This window comes from Triturus cristatus, chromosome 2_1, assembly GCF_964204655.1.
Source record: "Triturus cristatus chromosome 2_1, aTriCri1.1, whole genome shotgun sequence".
Lineage (NCBI taxonomy): Eukaryota > Metazoa > Chordata > Amphibia > Caudata > Salamandridae > Triturus > Triturus cristatus.
Window position 1 is genome coordinate 1,007,852,820 of NC_140581.1, and position 24,745 is coordinate 1,007,877,564.

Genomic DNA, 24,745 nt, shown 5'->3' on the forward strand with positions numbered 1-24,745 from the left:
TCGGTGGGCCAAGGCTACAGTGTGTGTCATATAACTTACGAGCAGTGTCCCCAAACCACGGTGCAAGCGGCAACGTCAATGTCGGGTTGGAGCGTCGTCATCAGTGAGACCAGGGCTGTGGTGCGAAGTGGGAAGGTGCTCTGTGTTCTCCATGAGCAGTGCCCAAAGGTCACGGTGCAGGCAGCGGCATAGGTGACGGTGTTGTGGGGTCATTGGGGATACCAAGATGGTGGTTTGAAGCGAGGCGGTGCTGAGTGCGGTGTCCACAGGTCACGGTGCAAGCAGCGGCTCAGTGGTGTCATCGGGTTACAGTTTTCCTCTGTGGCAGCTTAAACATCCGGAAGGAGATACCCAGAAGACGTTGAAGTGTTTGATTTCCCTGAGACTTCCAACAGTAGGCACGCTCTACATCAAGACCTTGGAGATACTTAGAATGCAGAAAGAACAGGCCAGTCCTTTACCAGCCCAAGACAGAAGCAGCAACTGCTGGCCAACCCAGCAAAGCACACAGCAAAGTGGTAGTCTCTCCTCACAGCTCTTCCAGCTCTTCTTCCTGCAGGTTCCTTAGTCCAGCAGTAATCTAAAGTTCTAGGGTCAGGGCCCCAATATTTATACCACATTTTTCTTTGCAGTTGGTACACACAAAGTTCCTCTAGCACACATAAACCAGTTCCGCCTGGCTGAGGCCAGGCTCACCACAGGAGGTGGAGACAGTTTTGTGAGAGGCAGGTGCAAGACACAACTCCTTCCACTACTCTAAATGCATCTGGGTCCATTCAGCCTGGCTATGAGTCACCCAGGAAAGGCAGAACATTCTCAACCCACCTTGTGTGTGTCTAGTGTGAATGCACATCCCCTGCTCCTGTCACTCTAAACCCAGACAGGGAATACACAAAAGGCAGAGGCACACAGGTTGCTTAGACAAGAAAATACCCACTTTCTAAAAGTGGTATTTTCAAACACATAATATAAAAATCACCTTTACTTAAAGATATATTTTTAAATGCTGTGTTCAGGCATACTAAACTCCATTTTCTATCAGCTCTCACTGGCAAGCTACCTTGGTAAAATGTTACCAAGCAGCTTCCATGTTAACCTATGGGAGAGATAGCCTTCCAACAGAGAAAACAAAATACACTGTATTTCACTATTAGGACATGCAAAAATACACCGCTACATGTCCTACCTTTTAAACACACTGCACCCTGCCCATGGGGCTACATTGGGCCGACCATAGGAGTGACTTAGATGTAAGAAAAGGGAAGGGAAGGACCTGGCGAGTGGGTGTACTTGTCAGGTCAACATTGCAATTAAAAACTGAGCTCAGACACTGCAGTGGCAGGTCTGAGAACCCCTTTGAAAGGCTACTAGTGTGGGTGACACAATCAGTGCTGCAGGCCCACTAGCAGCATTTAATTTACAGGCCCTGGGCACACATGTGCACATAACTAGCGACTTAGTAGTAAATCAAATAAACCAATCACGGAAACTCCACTCCATACACAATTTACTTGAAGAGCATATGCACTTTAGCACTGAATAACAGTGGTACAGTGCCCAGAGTCCTAACACCAACAAAAACAAGGTCAAAAACAGAAGGCAAAAAGTCTGTGGGTGAACCAGCTGAAAAAGCCAAGTCTAACACATACCCACAAACTAACCCCTACAGCTACTCACACACCCACTTACCCACACAGTCATTGACACACCCACTCACTGACCCATACAGCCTGTCAACGCAGCCACTAACTTACCCATACAAGCACTCATACACTCACACACTCACTCACCCATAGTCACTTATACACCCTCTTACCGACCCATTGAGCCACTCACACCCCCACTCACTCACCCATACAGCCACTGACACTCCCACTCACCACTAGAACCACCCACACAACTACTCATATACCCACTTATATACCCATATAGCCACTCACACACCCATACACACAAGGGTACACACAGTCACACAGCCACTAACAATTTATATGCTAGAAACAGTATCACTCATTAGTAGTGCACCTAGTATACTAATTTAACTTTTGTAGTAGGTTAGTATATATGTTTAACAATCATAACGTCTTAGAAAACACTTACACTCACTTGATGATGTTATCAGTAATGTCATCAGTGATGTCATTTGAGATATCATCAGTGATGTCACTGCAGTGATGTAATATGTGAAGTCATAAGCAGTGCATTGCGGGGGCATAAGTTACAGTTAGCTCAGGTAACTATACTGCTGAATTTCACTGGTTTTGTACATGTGAAATCTGAGCCTAACTATAATGTCCCTGTAACCTTTTATTTTTTCAGTGACTCTATATATATATATATATATATATATATGTATCCAAAATCCGCAAACGCTTCTTCCGGACAGCTGGCACCCTTGGAAAGTGGCGTACACGCCGGCGAAGCAACCGGCAATACTATCGTCAAAGTGCAAAAATACGTGCGCTCTCAGGTAAGTAAACGACACATCCGAGTTGTAGTAGTGATCAGGTTTATTCCATAACGCGTTTCGACTGCGTCCGCAGCCTTGCTCACATGGAACCGTGTACTGGAAAACTAGATGCAAATGTATACACAGGACACAACTTAGAGGGCAGTGGAGTCAAAATAGGACTAAGAGAAAGAAGGCGTCCGCCATCTTGGAAAGGTCAACATTGGTGAACATAGTGAAAGGCAAAATGCAAAGCAAATTCATAATGACGTAATGTAAAAACGACCAACAGATGACGTAATGTAAAAACGACCAACAGACTTCAGGGGAGACTTCAGGCGAGGAACGCAGTACCCGCACCATCACTTTTTTAGACGAATACCTGACAATGCGACAAACACGACAGAGTACGAGAGACACAGCAACACCGAGATCGAGGGGCCAGAGAGGACGAGCACGAGGAAGAGGCCGAGTAGACGGAGGAACAGACGGCAACGAATCAGACAACAGTGGCAGAAGAGGCAGAGGAAGGGGGCGTATGGGAAGCAACAAGACGCGCTCCAACAGAACATATTGATGGACTACAACATGGTTAATAAAACTATTATTAATCTGTCTAAAAGACATTTAAGTGATGTGGAGAAGTACACTTTATGCTTAGGTCTGTCATTTTGCCCCTCTTCCAGTTTTAACTATGTTGAAACAAGAATAGACCTCTTCAAATATGTCAGGAAGCTTAAGCTAAAGAAGTGGCATATATTACGTCGCCAACAGCCCAGAGTAGCTACTGACACGAACACACAGGTGGAATATGAAGCTAACCTAGAGATAGGGGATCTTAATACTCTTACCACCCTTTTCGAACTTAATAGCGACACGATTAGGGACAGTCAGACCACGGAGGTAACAGACATCTTGGATGCCATGGACATCACCCATGACTCAGCCGCCTCTACTGGTTTCAAACCGCCTTCGACTTTTTTACCCACACTACCTCACGACGGCATTGACACATTCCACGACAACGTCACCAAGGCCCTTATTGATCTGAGAAACAAATCACACTTTGGCAACAAGTCTAAAAATAATCTGACATTCAATCAGAGACAAATTCTCAAATCATTAGCGGATGACACAGACATAGTCATCCGACCAGCAGACAAAGGTGGTAATGTCGTAATTCTGGATAGAGAACAATACATTGCCGAGGCGCTCAGACAACTAGGGGACACCAATTCCTACATGCAGATCACTAGGGAGGTGTACAATGAAAGTGTCATTCTGATATGGGACAAACTTATCACTTGGAGAGACAAAGGGATCCTTGAGTGGGAAGAGTACTGTTATCTCAAGAGGGATTTTCCCAAGATACCGGTGCTCTACCTTCTACCCAAGGTCCACAAGAGTGCCACATCTCCACCTGGCCGTCCCATAGTGTCCTCCATAGGAAGTGTAGCAGAGCACATATCCAAATATGTGGACCATTTTCTCAGGGAATTTGTCACCAAGCTCCCTAGCTACGTGAGGGATACTAAAGATTTCCTGGGCAAACTAGAAAAGATCAAATGGGAGAATGACCTACTACTCATCACACTAGACGTACAATCTCTGTACACCATAATCGACCATCAACAGGGATTAGATGCATGCAGGCACTTCCTCAACCAGAGAGAGATCAAATATTTGGAACACAATGACATGATCATTGAAATGACGGAATTCTGCCTCACCAATAACATCTTCATCTTCAACGGTACCATCCATAAACAACTGATTGGTACCGCGATGGGTTCTTGTCTGGCACCGAGTTTTGCCAATCTCTTCATGGGCCTCTGGGAGGAGGAGATTTTTTCAGAAAAGATTGCCATCAAGAATTTGAGCAAAGTAGCACTTTGGCTCAGATACATTGACGACCTTTTCATTATATGGAAAGGCAGTCGGACAGAGGCCCTAGATTTCATACAAGAACTCAACTGCAATGACCGCAACATACATCTCACTGGGTGCATTAGCGACAACATGGTCGAATATTTAGATGTGAAGGTAGAGGTAAGATCCAACACACTACATACCTCATTATACCGCAAGAGTACAGCAGGCAACAGTATCCTTCATGCCCTCAGCAGCCACCCGGACACCCTCAAATGGAGTATCCCCTTTGGTGAACTGCTGAGAGCAAAAAGAAATTGTAGCAGCAGAGAAGCATTCGAGAAAGAAAGCAAAGTCATGATTGAAAGATTTAAACTTCGAGGCTACCCCAATTGGGTCCTCAAGAAAGCGATCTGCAGAGTAGAGTCCGTGGATAGAACAGACACACTCAGGGACAAGACCACAGGAATGGAGGAAACTGGGGATGCAGAAACCAGGGTGATCATGACCTACAATACGGAGTCTGATGGCATTAGACATATTCTGTCAAAAAATTGGAACACACTTAAGAATGACAACAGCATAGGACACACTTTCAAGGACAGACCCAATATCACATATAGGCGAGGAAGAAACCTTAGGGATATACTAGTACACAGTGACATCACTCTGACTCAAGACAGAGGTATCCAGAACCTCAGAGGTTTCTTCCCATGTGGTCACTGCAAGGCTTGTTCGGCCAGTACATCACGTAAAACATACGAACAAGGTCATAATCAGAGAGCAATAACCCAGTTCCTCACATGCAGTACCACATTCGTTATATATGTGATAGAATGCCCATGTGGACTGTACTATATAGGCAGCACTACACTGATGGCCAAGAAAAGGGTACTTGAACACAAACGGGCCATCACCAATAAAGACCCCAAATACCCGGTGGCGAGACATTTCCAAGAGCGACACTATTCTGACTCCTCACTACTGAAGTATTTCATTTTGGAACAAGTCCGGTTAGATCACAGAGGGGGTAACAGGACACTCAGACTCAGACAGAGAGAGTCTAAATACATTGTAGATCTCCAAACGAAGGCCCCTGGCGGGATGAACCAGGACGAGGAACTGTCAATACATCTGAAAAAAGAGTAATTATTTACGTTCCGACAGTTTACTGGGGTTGTCTTGTATTTTCTAGGATGTACCTTCTTGTGTTTTGTTTTATTTTATTTTGCCTTGGTATTTTGAATATTTCTCCTACTTGTCAGCTAATGTTTATCTCATGTTTTAATTGCAGGAGATAAGGAAGGCACCTAATCACCACACAGGTGCCTAACCTTCTCTTCGGAGTCACGTCTTCACCTTCACTTAGAGAATTGGGGCACTTGATTCACAACTGGACACTTCATGAAGGGCTTTGAGAGCAACAGGATAAGTGGTTTTTGGTTATCTTTTGACCCAGGGCACTTGCTCATCACTATCTTTCTAACATGTTTCTTAACTTGTTTCTTATCTTGGCACACTGCCTATTTTATTCCTCCATGTTTAAAAACCAGATGTCTTGCACTGTACGAGCACTATGCATGTATGTCAGATCATGGACTCGCTTGCCCATGAACTATGTTTGGGTCAACTTTGCACTTCGTGCAACGCGCACTGACATGACATTGGTTTGCAACCACTGCTCAGTTGACTATGCCATCACTGACTCTTTCTTATCACCACACCATCCTTTATATAATAACTCGTCAGGGGTCCAGCTCTCCCCCCCACTTTGTCTGGCTACTCAGCCACCATTCCATGCAGAGCGGAAGTCTATTACTTTGCAGTGCTTCCACACTGGCCTAGCGTTTCCAATTATGTAAGACGCAGGATCACGATGCTCGCAGTCCACTAGGTATTCATTTTACGTTAAGTTTACTGTGAGTTATCTACAAGTGCTACGATATATTATTGTTTTTCGAGCCATACACTTTTGTGCGGTCATTTGACCGATTACATATGTAACAGTGGAGTATGTTCTTTCGTGCAATTGTACTGTTGGTCGTTTTTACATTACGTCATTATGAATTTGCTTTGCATTTTGCCTTTCACTATGTTCACCAATGTTGACCTTTCCAAGATGGCGGACGCCTTCTTTCTCTTAGTCCTATTTTGACTCCACTGCCCTCTAAGTTGTGTCCTGTGTATACATTTGCATCTAGTTTTCCAGTACACGGTTCCATGTGAGCAAGGCTGCGGACGCAGTCGAAACGCGTTATGGAATAAACCTGATCACTACTACAACTCGGATGTGTCGTTTACTTACCTGAGAGCGCACGTATTTTTGCACTTTGACGATATATATATGTATATATTATCTACTGGCGGTCGCCAGTAGATAGTTATAGTTAGGACCCTGTTTCCATAGGAAATCCGCAACATTCTATTTGGAATAACTTTGGCGCCGGTCGATGAATCCTCGCAAAATTTTCAAAATAGGTGGGGCGCTACGCTCCGCTCCTACCCTGAAAGTCTCGGGGGGATTCGTCAAGCGGGGGCTGAGAAAAAAGGGGGGTCCCAAAACGCGTTTTTCCCATGCATTTTTCCATAGGACCTTTAGACACAGCTACAGCCCGAACGGCTGAACAGAGTTACTTGAAATTTGGCAGAGAGGTAGTCCTCAGGTCAAGGAAGTGCCTTTTGTAGGTCTGGTGTAAATCCGTTCAGTAGTTCCTGAGAAAATAGCATTTAAATCAATATATATATGTGGGCGGAGCCTAACCACACATCTCATCCTGAGATCTGATTGGCTGTCAGCGCTTCATCCAAGAAGTGTTGGCAGCCATCTTGGGACCAATATACATGATAGCACCTCATTAAAAAGCATTGCAGTTAATAGAAGATTTTAAGACTTTAGTTACATTATAAATCATTTGTTGATGGTACCATACTCATTTTAGGAATTGTGGTATGTTCTAAGGTGATTTCACCATGTGAAAAAGCCTTCTGCTGGGATATCATGATTGAGAGAAAAATATTTTCTCATGCTTTCACCACAGAGGTTTGGAAGGTGATCTATAAGCTAAAATGAGAGCTTATTTTCTGTAAATTCACATTATCTTTCTCAGTCATGTGAGAATGAAGTCTGACATTCTCAGTAAAACATGTACATCCAACAAGGGCAGAGACTGTCAGTTGATTCCTTTGTGTTCTACTGCAGCTTTCCAGAGTGTTCCAAAGAACTACTAGAGCGCTAACCGTCCTACTTATGATAAATGTATGGCACACCTGAAGCCATCTTGCTTGGATTAAAGTGGTAACTCTTAAAACATTTAATTTAAAAAGGAACAAAATGAGGGGGTTCATTTTTCCATAAAAAGTATGATTAGTGCTGCAGAAAGAAAAATTAGGGCACATTTTGAGTGACTTCTCAAATCCTGACATGCAGACTGAAACATGCACTTTCAATACCAGCAGCAGTTTTCCCTGGTGAGCAGTAGCTTTACTACAGTGATCTAATGAGCAAAAAGAGTGCTAACATTCTGATTTTATGGCAAATGTGTGACACATTTGAATGCCTTCTTGATGGAATCAAAGTAAAAAACTGAAAGTATTTCCTACTGAGGAGACTGCAGTAAATGAGGAAATTAGGAAACTTCATAACAAATAAGTCTCCCAAGATGGCCACCAGAGACAAAAGAGCCCAAATGTAGCCCAAATATCACCCAGATGTAGCCCAAGTATAGCCCAATGACAGAATGTCCAAGAATGTTCTTAAAAACAACTAGAGCACTTACTGTCTTCATTATGACAAAAGTATGGCACACCTGAAGCCATCTTGATTGGAATAAACTGGTAACACTTAAAACATTTAATTTAAAAAGGAACACAATGAGGGGGTTCATTTTGCCATAGAAATTATGATTAATGCTGAAGAAAGAAAATGAGGGCACATTTTGAGTGACTTCTCAAATCCTCTTTTATTTCATTAAAAAATTCTGACATGCAGACTGAAACATGCACTTTTAATACCAGGAGCAGACTTCCATGGTGAACAGTAGTTTTACTACAGTGATCTAATGAGCAACTAGAGTGCTAACATTCAGAATTCATGGCAAATGTGTGACATATCTGAATACCTTCATGATGGAATCAAAGTAAAAAACTGAAAGCATTTCCGACTGAGGAGACTGCAGTACATGAGGAAATTAGGAAACTTCATAACAAATAAATCTCCCAAGATGGCCACCGGAGACAAAAGAGCCCAAATGTAGCCCAAAATCACCCAGATATAGCCCAAATATAGCCCAATGACAGAAGTGTGCAAAACACTTATTATTTTGTGTTTTTGCAGTGTTATATAGTGCAGACTTGTCAGGTATTGGAGTGCTTTACATGAGCATTGGTTACATCACACAAGAACAAATTCATTTTGGTTGTAGACATGGGGAGACTAAGTGATTTGACCAGAATCACAGAATGTCGAGCTGAAGCAGAAACTTCAACCTGGTTCCCCAGTTGCAAAGTCTGCAGTTCTGGAAGTAACACCACATCCTCTCCCCTAAGTGCAACATTTAATCAAGTTGTCAACTAGATAAAAAAACATAAAGATAACAAATAATTTAAAAGTGCTTTGTCGCTATTTGAAAACTCAGAAAATATGTCCTTATTTTAGTCTTTTAGAGCACTAACCATAATTTTGATGCCAATAAGACCCTCTCATATATGTAATTTCTAAAGGAATGCTCTAGGTATTACAGTTTTGATTACATCAAGATGATGTCAGGCGTTCCACACTTTTGTAATAAATATAGAATGTTAGCAATCTAGTTGTTCATTAGGATACTGTTGAGAGGCAGAGGCCAGGGGCACGGACTCTGAAAATTGAAGGCAGGTAGGAGGGTGCAAAGACAACAATTTAACCACACTGAGCAGGCAGGAAGGGCCGTGGAAGCACAACAGACTATGGAGGGCAGTGGAAAGGGGGGCAGGGGCAACAAACCAACAATACAGGACTTGCAAGAGAGGCTGTTGGAGGGAAGATCTATTACGGGTCAAGGAAGCTAGGGGCGGTCCCCAGAGCCCCGGGAGCCACCACAGAACTGAGCAGGAGAGTGAGTCAGGGACAAAAGGGGCACCTTAATTTGAGCCGGGGTGCCTAGGAACGCTTGCTCCAAAAATGAAGAAAACAGACATATGAGACATGGAATTGGAGGCAGAATACAATGGCAGTTTAATGAGAAGATGCAACTTCAAAGAAACCGCAGAATAGAGACATAAAGTACAAAATACAGAATCCAGATAATCATACAGCTGTCATGATATTCTCTGTATCTCAATTAATGGACTGACAGAGAGAGAGAGAAAACACATCTATAAATGCATCATGAGAAACAAGTTACACCAAGGAAAATGTTACCTAGGGACACTCACATTTACTCTTAGAGCAAGCATTCCTGCAATTACAATACAACATCTTTTAAATGCAAAAGTAAAGAGAACAATGGTTAAACATAACATGACATTTCATATAGGTAAAATAGAATAAGATACTTCAAGCAAAGCAGAGCAAGACATTTTAAGCAAAGGAAGACAAGAGCTCCCAGTTCTTGGGGAAAACCTGCACAGCCTGTTAACCTACATACAGACGGCGAGGTTGTCCGTCGATATCTGTGGGTGCTCCCTTTTTATATCATTTTGTGGGCTCCTTTGCACGCTACATCTACCTACGTATGCTACCCAAAAGCTTAGTCTGCAGATTTTACCAGACATTTCGTCATTTACCCACTTAATGCTGACAATGGACTGGGTGAAAAGGTCAGTCTCTCAGGCCAATCGCTTATCGTAAGTTCCATAGAGCAAGCAGAAAATAATGGGTATTGTACAGGAATTCAATATATTCATGTATAAAATCTCCTCAGTTCTCCTAACTTGACGCTCTGAGGTTGCCACTTCCTTAAAAGCGGGAAACCTGCCCAGGAAGCAAGTACCAGTCCAGGATGCAGCCTACTGTATGTCGACAGCTTCAGGGGGATGTTGAACTTTGATACCGAGCACGGAGCACTCGGGTAGGGTGGGGGCTACTGGTTTGGAGCAGAAGGCCTCGCAGACCTGCCTTCAGACTGCTATACACTAACATTGCAGAGCTATGGTCAATTTAACAAAGAGGCCCACATATTGAACAGAAGGGCCTACACAGGGGTTTTATGCTGGCTGAGTGGTAAGGATGTCTCAGGATAATTATATAGCAACACAGGACCCGCTGGTCAATTTAATACGGCCTACAAATGCGGCTGGCAGGGCAAGGACAAGGGTCTCATACTTCAGGTGTGGACAGAACGGGCCAGGGGCCCCCTGTGATACAAAATCTACCCTCCTTCAAGGCTGTGGCAATGTAATAGACCATTGTGGGCAGAAGGAAGAGGCAATGGTAGTACAACCATACATGCCAACAGACCCGATTCAGCCAGGAAACGTCCAATGTTTTTAAGCTCAAATGGGCTTTATTTGATCTGTCTCCTGTCTACAATATCCTCTTTTTCAATGTAACTCAAAGGGGAAAATCAATACCCCAGTTTTTTTCAAAATCTCCCTCTTACCAAGTTCAAAATGTTCGCAAGTATGGTACATTGGATCATGGAAGGAAATGGGATAGGGACATGGACTTGGATAACAGAGGACAGGAGAGACATGGAGAGGTGCACCAAACTGACTCTGCAGGGCAGGCATCAGGGTTTGCAGCAGCACAATACACCACACAGGGCATGCAGGACGGGAGTGCAGCACAACAATCCATAGAAAGCAAGAGGGAGGGGACAGGACCATGCACATGGACAACAGAGAACAGAGGGGCAAGAGGCAATGGTAGCTAGCTGACCATAATGGACAGACAGGAGAGAAGGCTGCAGCATAACAGACCATAAAGGGCAGGAGGGACGGATCAGGGGCATTACAATGGAACAGACAAGCCAGGAGGGAGGGAGTAGGGGTCTGCACATGTAAACAGAGGGCTGGGGGCAAGGGGGCAGGGCAGGAGCAGCAAGATAGCCATGGAGGTCAGGCAGGATGGGCACTAGAAGCAAGACACAACATGAAGAGCAACAGTGAGACTGTGATGGCATACACACAGACCATGGAGGGAAGGTGGGAGGGGGTCAGGGGCAGCTAACTGACCACACAGGGAAGGTGGGAGGGGCCATGGCAGCACAGAAGACCATGCATGGCAAGTGGGAGGGTTAGTGGCAGCACAATGGCTATGATGGGCAAGAAGGAGGGTGCAGGGGAATGCACAAAGGACGATGGAGGATAGAAGGGAGGGTCAGGACCTGTGCACAGACAAGAAAGTTCAGGGGAAGGGGCCTCACAACAGACAACACGGGGCAGGCAGGAGGAGCAGTTGCAGCACAACAGACCAGGGAGGGCAGAAGGGTGTGGCAGTACAATGGACCATGTAGGACAGGAGGAAGAGGATAGAGGCATGGCATGTGGACAGGCAGGGTGGAGGTGGCAGGGACAGGTTACAGTCATCTGACAATGCTAGGCAGGTGGGAGGGGAGTGGCAGCTCAACAGAACACTCAGAGTAGATAGGAGTGGCAGGTCCATGGGACATGGTGGGCAAAAAGGATGGAGCAGGGGCATGCACAAAGACATCGGAGGGCAGGGGGAAGGAGAATAGGGGCAGCAAGCTAAGCACAGAGTTTAAGCAGGAGGTCAATGATGGGGCATAGAATTGGGCAATGGAGGGCAGGAGGAGTGGACTGGTACATCATACTAAATTGAGGGCAGTGGCAGCACATCAGGCCATGCATGGCAGGAGGGAGGAGGCTAGTCCATGGATTCACAGAACAGAGGATAGGGAGGAGGGGGATGGGGCAGCAAGCTAACTGTTCAGAGAAGGCGGGTATTAGAAACTTTATTGTTTTTAAAACATTTTGTCTGTGCAAACTACTTAAAATATGAACAAGTATGCAGCATAATCTCACTTTTATTCAGGAAGAAGAAGACGTTAGTGACTGTGACTCCGGGCTCACTTGGCAAAAACACCCCCTGACCCTCCACCCCCAATCGCAAAATGTAATGCCCGTGAAAAGGGTAGGTGAACACAGTGTTATATAGAACATAGTCCTGAGAGCACGATTGAAAATGAAAACTAGATATAGTGTATGGTATAAACTATGCACCAAAAAGTGTGATATAAGATGAACCAGGCGTGAAATATAATATGCAATACATTGTGCGCAATGACAGATTCATTGGAGAGCGCGAGATAGCACAGGCACTAGCGCGTGCTATGCAATATGCGCCTTGGAGTGTAATATGCACAGGGCAGTGTTGTGTAACCTAACTAGTCTCTAAAGTTGTAATATAAAATATGTGCTGGGGAGTGTAACGTTGCATATGCACTGTGACAAAGATATGGATCCCAAATTGTAATATGTATGGCATAGCACTGTGCGTTATAACATAGGCATCGAGGAAGGCACGTTAGATGGGGCAATATAACCCGTGCGAAGACAAGTGTGGCATGACATTTTCACGGGGTGGTGTTACAGTGCACATGGGCTAGAGAGTGTCATAGCATATGCACTAGCTAGTGGAATACAATACAGAGGTGTGTGGCACTCGGCAGGCAATGGTGGGTGTAACACAGCATTGGGCTCTGTCAGGAGCGCGCTGTGACTCGCAAGTGATGTTCGTCCCCTTTCCAGAGAGTAAAATAAAAAGTATTACACATCCGGCAGTGGATGTGTGTTTTATTAACTGTGAGGGGGGTTTCTTGCATAGTTTTGGTCGAATTTTTGTCGAATCCCCTTTGAATGGCTTGGTGTGCATGTGTATTAAATGTGCCCGTCAAAAGCTACCCATGTTTGTATAAATAAACGACAAGGGTGTCTACCGGGATTAGGCACGGTAGAGCATCAGACATGTCAGAGCTTCACTAGTGGTGTAAATACATTCCACGTGGATTAATTGCATGCATAGTCGCCTTTTAATGAATATCACGCAAATCGTCATGGTGATAGGTACGTACGGTTTGTCCAGCATGTCCTAGGTGTGTCTATAAATATATATTTTTTAAAAATAATAAAAAACAGTGGCCGGCCCTGGGGATTGGGGTCAAAAAAATATAATTAGGAGACAGGCCCTGGGGGATGGGGTCATCAGGGCCAATAAATTAGAATAAGAAGGGGAACCACACAGCCCCCCTTCTTAAAAAAATAAAATAAATAAAAGACTGGCATCGTGCCGGAGGCCATGCCCCCTCCATGCAGCACTCTGCAAACGCGCCCCCAACAGGCATCTCCAGTATGCGCCAGGGAGCTGCGCTGCAGACAGGTGTTCTGAGGCCAAGCCCCTTTTTACACCTCTCTGCAACGCAGCTCTGTGGCGCTTACTGGAGGTACCTAGTGGTCTAGTGTGACCCTAGGGACCCTTAGGATTCAAGGGGACTTAATCTCTCAACTTAGAACAGCCACAGGGCGCGTTTACACAGTGGTGAAGGGAAGGGACGGGGCCTGAGGTGACGTGTGCAAACACGCACCATGGCACGTTTTAAATTGGGGATATAATTTCCCTTCAATACTGAGGGCCCCTGGGGGCTAACTAGCCCACCAAGTGCTTCCAGTAAGCGCCACTGAGCTGCATTGCAGAGAGGTGGTCCAGGCCGTGCCACTTTTTACACCTCTCTGCAACGCAGCTCTGTGGCACTTACTGGAGGTACCTAGTGGGCTAGTTGGACCCTAGGGACCCTCAGGACTCAAATGAACTTAATCTCCCAACTAAAAACGGACACAGGGCGTGTTTATACAATGGTGAAAGGAGGGGACGGGGCCTGAGTTAACGTGTGCAAAAACGCCCTGTGGCCTGTTTTAAGAGGTAGTTTTAATCCCCATGCCCTATTATATACTAGGGGCTTATAGAGGAGGTAAGGCTAATCACAGGGGGACCCCAACGCATAATGTTCCCTAGTGTATTTAGGTGTTTTCACTGTATTCGAAGTGTCTTTTAACATAGCACTGGCTCTAGGACTGGTTAGTCAGACTCAGTTACCACCAGTATCCGTCTGAAAAAGTTGAGGGTACAGGATGATTTTGCAACAAGGCTTCTTTCTGCTCTTCTTTTTGTTCTTTCTGCACGTTATCCTTCTTCCTGCACTTATCTTCGTATTTGAGGACTTCTGTTGCTTCTTTCTGCACTTCTTTTGTTTCTTTCTGTGCATTTTTTCTTCTTTCTTCACATGTCCTATCTCTGTAGGCATAGTTAGAAATTAGCATTTAAAAAACCTTTGAAATTAACAGAAAAAACCATAGGTTTCAGGCACGTTATAGTTAGGAATTAGCATTTAAAAAACCTCAGAAATTCACTGAAAAAACCATAGGTTTCAGGGGTGTTATAGTTAGCTGGACTTTTCACTTGTACAAAACCATTGAAATTCCCCCGTTATAGTTAGTTCAGCTAACTATAACTCGCGCGCCCGCAATGCACTGCTGATGACGTCACATATTACATCACTCATGACATGGTCAGTGACATCACTCATGACATCACTGATGACATCTCAAATGACATCACTGATGACATCACTGATGACATCATCCTTGTGATAGAGTGGCAGACCTCCTCTCACCCTAATATAACATTTGATACACACATTCAAAAATAGAGACTAAAATTTTCAAAACAATGGACATACCAATACCAGTTACAACAACCTCTTCAGTAATTCTAAGATCCACATACACATCCACTCATTCACCAACAGTCCTATACAGTCACTCATACATGTACTCACTCATCATATGTACTCATACACCTATACATCCTGTTACACAATGCCACTCATCCATAGAGTTACTCACACACATAGTCACTCATGCTAATAAAGAATCAAACATACATTTACTTGCATATACAGTTATACACACACCACCACACTTACTTCTACGGAAACTTACACATACTTAGTCTTTTAAGCAATCACTTATAGAAACACATACTTATTCATACAGGATCTCTTTCAATCTCTCACTCTCACATATACTCACTTATATACACCAATAGTCACATATACTAGTTTAAAACATATGAAGTTACTCATAAAGACACTATTGAGACAGTCATTCACTCACTAACACACCCATACACACACTCATACACCCATACAGTCCTGCACACATGCTGTCTTCAACACATACAAACAGTGAGTCACTCATTCATGCACCTATGCAGTACGTAATACCCCCCACCGAACCATGCAGACACTCAGACTGATACTCAAAAAACCAACTAATAACCTATATAGACACCCATGTAGCTACTCACCAACCCATGCAGCCACTTATACACAAAGTGAGAGACTGATACAGATATTTACATATTTAAACATTACTCACTAAGCCATGTATTCACTATGATACACTTAATCAGTCAGTTACACAATCAATTTTTCAAAAACAAATCATCCCTTTAGACACTTATATACCCATTTATTCTTCCATCGACCTTGAGATATACATATATAAAACATATTTAATTTTCAGAAAAACACACATTCACTGGATGATGTCATCAGTGATGTCATCAGTGATGTCATTTGAGATGTCATCAGTGATGTCATGAGTGATGTCACTGACCATGTCATGAGTGATGTAATATGTGACGTCATCAGCAGTGCATTGCGGGCGCGCGAGTTATAGTTAGCTGAACTAACTATAACGGGGGAATTTCAATGGTTTTGTACAAGTGAAAAGTCCAGCTAACTATAACACCCCTGAAACCTATGGTTTTTTCAGTGAATATATATATATATATATATACACACATATACAATTTCTTCACTAAAAAATATTAAATTAATGTTATAGTTAGGATAGTATTAATATCTTACTTCTCTTTAAAAAACAAACCTTAGAAAGTCACTCAAAAAAGGGATGTACCCACGATGTGCCCCTTGTTGGGGACAGGCAGGGAGAGACCCTTGGCCCTTGAATCCCAGTAAGCTCCCCTGCCAGCACCCATCCTGGGTGCAGCAGGAGCCGGCATCGCCCTTACCCAGCTGAAACAGCTTACCTTTTTCTCCCGTCAGGCAGAATCAATTCTTTGTTTTTCCCTGCTTGAGAACGTGGGCAAGAAAAATGTTTTGCGCTCTCACCCGGCAAGAGCAGCTTTCCATACTCCGAGGCAGGGAAAGGATGGTGTCCCGGGGGTTGGGATCGCAGGGACGCTGGCCCTGGGGGTCCCCAGGGCCATTTAATGGCTCTGGGAAGGGGACCACGTGTCCACTTCCCTAAATATAAAATTGTCCCCAGGGGATGAGGTCACCAGGGTTTCATAGGCTACTTTTCAGCCCCTCCCTGTATCATTATATCGGCCCTTGGAATGGGGTACCTGGGGCCTTGAAGAGACTCGGGAAGTGGGCTTGTGTGCCCCCATCCCACTATTATTACATCAGCCCTGGGGGGTGGGTACTCCAGGACCTTGTAGAGGGAGAAGTTTGCCCCTCCTCAAAATAAACAAATACTCCCACCAGGCCCTGGACCACATAAGGCAGTTATATTTTTGAAGAGCAGGCCCCTGCAATTTTTTGAAAAATTTAATTACTGCAGATTCACAGATCCATTATGAATATGTGGTAAAATTCAAAAGTGATATATGTTTTTGGCCCGGGGAAGTCCAGGCCTAGGGAGGCAAGAGATGGCTGCTGCCACATAGTAGTTGATGTGGTGGCAGCCAAATCAGATCTCATCTCGAGATGTGTCTGCTCCACAGATTCACCGCAATGTGAAATATACAACATTTTTTAGCCTTAATATCTCAAAAACTACTGAATGGATTGATACCAAATCACAAAGAGCTTTCTGCTAAATTTGGTGCAAACCTGTTCAGCCGATTATTATTATTTTCCTATTGATAAAAAGATTGGGGGAAACACGTTTTGGGACCCCCCCTTTTTCTCTGCCTTCGTCTGACGTATCACCCCAAAACATTCCAGTTGGGAGCTGAGGTGGAAGAATATATTTTTAGGAAAGTTTCAGCAAATGGCACCAAAGTTACTAGGAAAATAAAAATATTTTTCCTATGAAAACATATTCCTAACTACAACTACCTAATGGCGACCGCCACTGGGAGAGATATTTCCCATCTTGGTGTATTTTCATACAAATAATACTGTGATGCCAATTTCAGAAATGTTTGAACATTCCAGGATGATCTTTGTGCAGATCCACTGTTGACTACAAATCCCTAAACCCACTAGGAACTGTTAACAATTCAAAAGCCCTATGATTTAGGAAAAAATCTAAGACACATATCAGTTTCTATATAACTGGAAACCTTGTCTTTCTCAGTATGATGAGCATTGTGTTCTAAAAATCTCTACCCCATACATACGATTACCCTCTAATGACATCCATCATTGTACAACTCTATACCCAAGCTCAGTGTGCAAAACCATGATATTGTGTTTTTATTGTGTTTCTGTCACCTTAAATTCTCTAACGAACACAGCGCTGTGCGTAAATTCAATGGGGCTTATTTACAAGCCCCTTGCGCCACTTTTGCGTAATTTTCTCATGTTAAATATGATGCAAAAGTGGAGCAAAGGGCTTGTAAATCTGCCCCAATGTAATTAATATACTTTTTTCATGTAATACTGTGTCTTATTTCTACCTCATTATAATTGACGCTATGGTTAAATTCAAGGTTGATGAAAAAGCTAAATAAAAAAATAAAAAACGGCTGCCAAGTTACACTCTTGCCTGCCCAGAAACAGAGTTAAAAAACGTATGGTGCATAAACCGCTTGCAATCATAGCGTCAGTAAAAACCAGGTCCATACATCGCCTCACAGTAATTTTCGGAATGATGCCTAAGGGACACGCCCTTATCACAGTTAAAAACTTTCAAAAATAATTAAAATAATGTATTTCATGGTCTTCAATGCATCATTCCAACTCTTTTAGGCTCTTTCTTCTAGCAGGTAAGCTGTTTTCGTAATGTGCGTTTTTCCTAACGAGTTTGCAAACTGTTATCTTCCTGACTGGGCCGCTGCCTTGCATCGATACACCCCAGAGATTGTTAGAGCCTGAAGTTATTTTTTGAGAGAATATTTGTATTCCTTTCTCTGTTTATCCCCCCTCAAGCTTGCATTTTAAAGAAGCCAGCTAGCAAGAGGCTCAGACATCTCATGGCCACTCACTCAAGGGATAACGAAAGCGCGCGGCCTCTCTGGTCATTTGTACTCACAGCCGAAGGCATGAAAAGAATTGATAGGTTTGCGAGTTTCGCACTGCACCTAGAGACAGCAAAAAATAAACCAACTTGAAATATACTTAAGTTTGTGTGACTGGTGACAAGACATTTCATTTATTATGAGTGCAATGCTTACATATTAAGGCCTGGATTATTAGAAGACCACAATGTGTGTGGAATTCTTGGGAAAATTCCACACCCAGTAAATACTGATTGTGTGAGGTTATATGATTTAAAATGTTGCATAATTTGTGCCCCTTTTTCTTTCAGCACTTCAGAGTGGGGATAACATGTTAATTGCAAATGATGTTTCCCATTTCGACGTGCATTATTTGTCCTTCATACACCCTGATATGCACCAGGTTAGATCTGTGAAAAACAGGCAGACAAGAGGAGTTTTTGGCTGATTTGCTCACCAATCAGAATCAATGCCAACATATATCCAATGGACATTGCTTGCTTTTATATTTTTTTACACACTGATCAGCTCTTCTTTAAACATAAATGCCTGTAAGGATCAGTATGCCTTAATTTACTGATGTGCTGCCTGGTTTGTAGAAAACACTTTTCGTTGATCTCTCTTAAACGTCAGAGTTATTTGGATTGTTGCTGGGGACTATGTCTAACGTATCTCATGTGCTGTAGTCTATTTTAGTTTATTATTATCTGATGATTTCATGAGACTTAGAATGTGATTAATATTTATTCTTAAATATTAAAAGAAAAAAAGGTTTTCCCTATTGAGACACTCTAGACCTGAGTATAGGACTAAAGCCATGAGGATCAAGACTTAGGGCCTTATTTTGAGTTTGACAGACCGACTACTCCATCACATATTTGTCAAATGCCCCATGCATTGCTAGAGTGGACCTGATATCCACCACATCCTCCAAACTCTAAATTACCTCTTAAGTCTTGACCGATTGGCCTTTAGTCCTCTAATCCTGTTTAATGTGACCAGTTCACGTGAGAGTGCCTGCGTGCTTGAACAGAGAAAGAGTGTTGAAACAACTGAAAAAAAGAAATACTGATCACATCCTATCCCATTCATTTTTTTAATTACAATTGCGTTTGATGTTTGAATACACTTGTATGAGGTCTGGCATTGGCAAATGCATACAGTAGGAAAGTATTTGCCAGTGTTTAATGACTCAGTACATAGTATCTAACATGTAAAATATGAAGTAATCGAATTGTGATTTTCTCATGATTATAATGTGAGAATGAAGTATTGTATCACCACAGACAACAAATGCTCAAGTCAGATAATGACGGTGAGTATCAACATGCTCTGGTATGAGTGGGAAAATCCAGATCACCTACAGATATACAGTTGCTTGGCAGGCTCTGTGTAGAAAATGCACAGATAAGATATCATTCAGGACTCAGATGTACACTACCTATTATACCTTCTACAAACTGATGCAGTAAACACAAATCCACAACACTGGGGGTTTCAATTAGACACAAATATATCTGCATTCACTCAAAGCATACATCAAGAGAAGGAGAATTTACCATACAGAGCCTCCTGGGAAATATTGACCACAGTCCTAGTCAATTCCTACTTAAGTCACCCGTGGTCCCATTTATCAACACAATCAGCTACCCTTAACAACTTCAGAAGTCTACAATTTTCCGTACTTCTAACATGCCCTTTGCTCCACTGTACCTAACATCAAAACAATGTTGGTTTTGGTCAATTTCTTCCTTGGCCTACCTATCACAATGTTTGGTATGGTAACAGCAGCATGGGTGTAGTAATAAGTGACTACTATAAAAGGATTAAAACCTACTTCACACACATGCTTATTTTTCTTCCACATGATTTTTGTAGATTGTAAATAAATAGAGAATAAAACAAATAGTTTGCCGATCCTTTTCTGCTTTTCATGCAAGACTGGCCTGATGGCAGAGCCTAACCCAGGTTCTGTTGGGGAGTGACATAGTATTTTAGGGAGTAAATAGGTATGCTGGATGTGTTAGTGGGTCACATGTGGGTTGACATTCATGGAGTGACATCTAGATATGTGGGTCGAGCAACTGTACTATGTTTCTTGCTGAGTAATCTGGCTATGCTAACATCACCATCCATGAGTTACGTCCAAGTATGGCCTTCAACAGGGGAAGAAGGCAGACACAGCTGGGATGAGGAACAAAAAGGAGATGATAAGGCCAAGCTAAGGAAATCATGTAAGACAGGGAGGTGCCAGTACCACAACTCCTAGTGAAGCAAGACTCAAAGGCCAATTGACCCCAATTGTTCCTTGACATCTGCCAACATCATGGAAGGTGAACTCAAGTGTACTCTAAGGGGCCTGTTCACAAACTGCTTTTTGTAGTACTTTAGTAGTATTACAATAGTCATATCTAAAGTTCTACAAAATTAGATTTACAAACCTTTGAGTGTAAATTTCCACCTCCATCTCTCCTGTCTTTTTTATGGGGAGATCCTCATGAATGTATGTTTGCTTCTTAAAAATATATGTGCGATGGACATGGTTGAAAAAGCAGGTCAACTTACTACAAAATAGGCAGGGTTCAAGGAGGAATAAGGAGGTGTTAAGGGGGTTCAGGGGGAGTTTAGGTAGGGACAGACACCCACCCTCAAAAGAGTAAACACGTTGCTATTCCCTATTCAGAAACTGCACATTTAGAGTTATCATAGCATAATGACCCAAAACAGTTCTTAATGTACTCCAGTTCAGAGCTTAAGTAAGTATAGCACCACAGATGCCCAACCACTGACACTGCAAAACCCTCCCGTAGAAATCAATGTATATAGGCACTTAAAATAACACCCCATAGGAAATAATGTTAAAATGATATACATTATTTAAACGATTTAAAAATATCAACACATTCAATTTAATGTTAATAATGATCTACAAATAAAATATAATTATTTACTATTAAAATATGTTATTAACTTGAATTTAAAAACTAATATAGCATTAGTATTTATTAATACATAATCAAATAACTTGTATTTATTCCTATACATCATTTTTTAATAATTAGTAATACATTTACTTTTACTTTAGGTGTTTTTAATTTAAAATTCAGAAAAATATTTTTTATTTCATGTAATACATTTAAATAAATTCAATATTTAATTCCAAATTAAGCTAATAGTGCTGTAGCATTTTTAATTTTGAAGTACATTTAAAATATAAATAAATATATATTAATATTCAACATACAAAATGCTAACTATTTTTCCAAGTTTAATAAACTTTTATACCTTTCCCTATATTATACCAAAGGGAGATCTCTGCCATTGGGAGGAGCGTGCCCCAGGGCTCCTCAATCTTGCTGATTCTCTTTAAGGCTTATCTCTGGTCACTGTTAACTTATTCTCTCTTTTGTATGTTGTTACTTTAAATATGTTGATGACACCCAGATGTTGTTCTGTTAGCCACCAACTAACTTGTGGATTACAAATTACTGGTGACAGTTGATGGGTAAATGCCCCCTGCAAAGACTACTGTTAAAGAAAATTAGAATTTTAGAAGCCATACTTTCTCCAATTCCCCATTTTTATTATTTTGAATCCTCAGACTAATGAAATGGCCTCTTATTCCTAACATAAGTGTAAGAGTTAGGTAGTGTGGGCTTTCTAGATAGAAACATGACAACTACCTCTGAACCATCATGGAAACCACTGGTGGCAGCAACATCATGCATTTGCCATCTGCTTCACTGCAATACAAGCGATTATGTATTTCAATGTTTTTTAAATGAATCACTCCATATCACTAAATCTATACCATCCTTAATAGGTATAGTAAAGCGTCTCCACCCTCTGGCTTGTTTGAATATTCTCTATGCTTTCTTGAAACTACCTGGGGCCCGGTGCATTAACAATGACAGGCTCTGGGAGGGGGAAAAACAAAAACGAAATGTACCAAAGTAACATTACGATTCAAAATGTTTTGCCACTCGCAATGCCAACATTGTCACTCTTGCAAGTTTCAAGGCAGTGAAAAGCGGATCACAAAGTAATTGTTTGCTCCTGCAATCATAACCCATAAAATGAGTGCCAACTAACCTTTTCAATTGGATTTCATTGGCACAGCATAAGAGACATCTTTCTGTGTGTGGCAGCAGATGGCCACAGACAGAGAAGACAGGAGTCTCATGGACCACTCAATGCTAACCCTATGCCGCCTTTGCTATGTGTCATCATTTGCTATTGTCCCCAGTGCATTCATGGTCAGAAAATCTCAGAGTCAGGTATTGTACAATTCTACGCTTTACTTTGGTTGCCCTCTCCAGTACATTTGTTCGTCTTATTCTTGGGAGCTTGCCCCTACCAAGGTCAACTCTGAAATATCCTATTCAGGAATGTCCTGTCTCCCCCTGATACTTCCTTGGGGCAGAGAGTGGTGTCCAGTGTCCTGCCTGCAGATCTGTAAGGGCGCCTCAATGCAGGGTCGTCATGCCCTAATAGCATTAGAGTGAGTATATGTAGATGGAATAGTTTCCCTTTAATAAACAGTTTATCTGGAAAACTACAGTCACAAATTATCTAAAAGTGGTCAGACTAGGTTTAGGGAACATTAGAGCCACTAAATATATTTAGCCTGCTTGCAGAAATGAGATCTGGGGGAACATGCCTCCCAACACTATTTTGGGTGAATTGGTCAGTGTAATACTGATCATTAACCCCTTCAGCGCGGCGGGAATTCCCCCGCGGTGCTGAAGGGTTCGAGCGCGGGCGGGGCCATGACGGAACGGTTCCGTCATGAGCACAGCGCAACCGATGCTCATGACGGAACCGTTCCGTCATGGGCATGGAAGGGGTTAATCTAATAGTACAAACTATCTATAAATGTCTACAAGAACATTTCAGACTTAAATGAATACCAGGAATTACTTGTTGCAAATGATTTTTAGCTGAATCAAGCTATTATTTGGATGCAGCACACCCCACTTTAAAATATTATTAGAATGTTCAACATTCATAGAAAGGCAGGTTCCCTTATATCAGGGATGTCTCATGCTGGCCAAGAGAGGCCAGATCCATGTATAATCATAAGATACATTTGCATAAAAATAATCTAAATGGACATTTACACAATCCATGGTTAGCCTGCAAATGGAAAACGTCTGATCAGCCTGGGTCTATGTTGGGCATCCTTCTTTGCATAGAACTACAATCTAATCTCTTTTTCAACCATCACTTTTGTTTCTGCCTTATATAATATGTGAGCATCTGAAGCCTGGAAAGGGATTTATCTTGAATGGATTTGCAGAGTCTAAATGTAATCTAAATTTAAGATATAGCAATTGACATGGCTAATCATAACACTCACTAGAAATTGCAGAATGCATAGTTACATCCAATCTGATTTGCTGTTAAAGTCAAATTATGTTAGATAATCTATGACAACAGTACTTATGTGTATGTTGTAAATTCTCATTTATACATTCAGCAACATTTAGAAACAAAGCAATTATTCTGTGGATTAGAAAAATCTTCTGTCTCTGTCAGAACTCTGGTACAGATGCTGAGGCTGACCTTGTGCCTCCCCGTGAGTCTGACTACAAGTACTCAATAGACCAAGCACTACATATGAGACTCTCAAAGAAAAGATGAAAAAGGGTAATGGAAGGGAGAAACATTGGAATATCCCTGCAGAGTCCTCAGGACTGTGAATTTCACTCTGTAGTTTACACCACCATTATTATGTGTGGACATTGATTGTAAAGCTTACTATAGGTGTATGCCACGTAGTTGATAGTGCTCATTACTGTAAGCTAAGGGTAGGCAATCACCCACAGCATGAGAAAACACTCCAGTAACAGACACAGAACAGAGGGGCGGGCGGCACCAGTGGTGTTCCAGGAGTAAATTGGCAGCAGTAGTATACTGAAGTGAAGAGGAGCAGAGATTAAGTAGGACCTTATAAAGGGGAACCTGAAGGCAGCAACAAAAACAACTACGCTGCACGCAATGGGAAGGTCAAGTGTCAACTGGTACAAGTGAGAAGAAAACCGACAAAACTCACAATTGCAGGACAAGGTGTTCTCAGTTGAGCTAGGTTAAATACTATCTCTTCTCAACTTGAGCTGAAAGTACTTCTTTCTCTACCATCTTGAATTGGACATTCCATGTACAGGTACATTGATGGAATGGGAAGAATGCTAACATTATTGGCACCTCTAAAGTTGTGCTATGTGTCTCCACAGTCT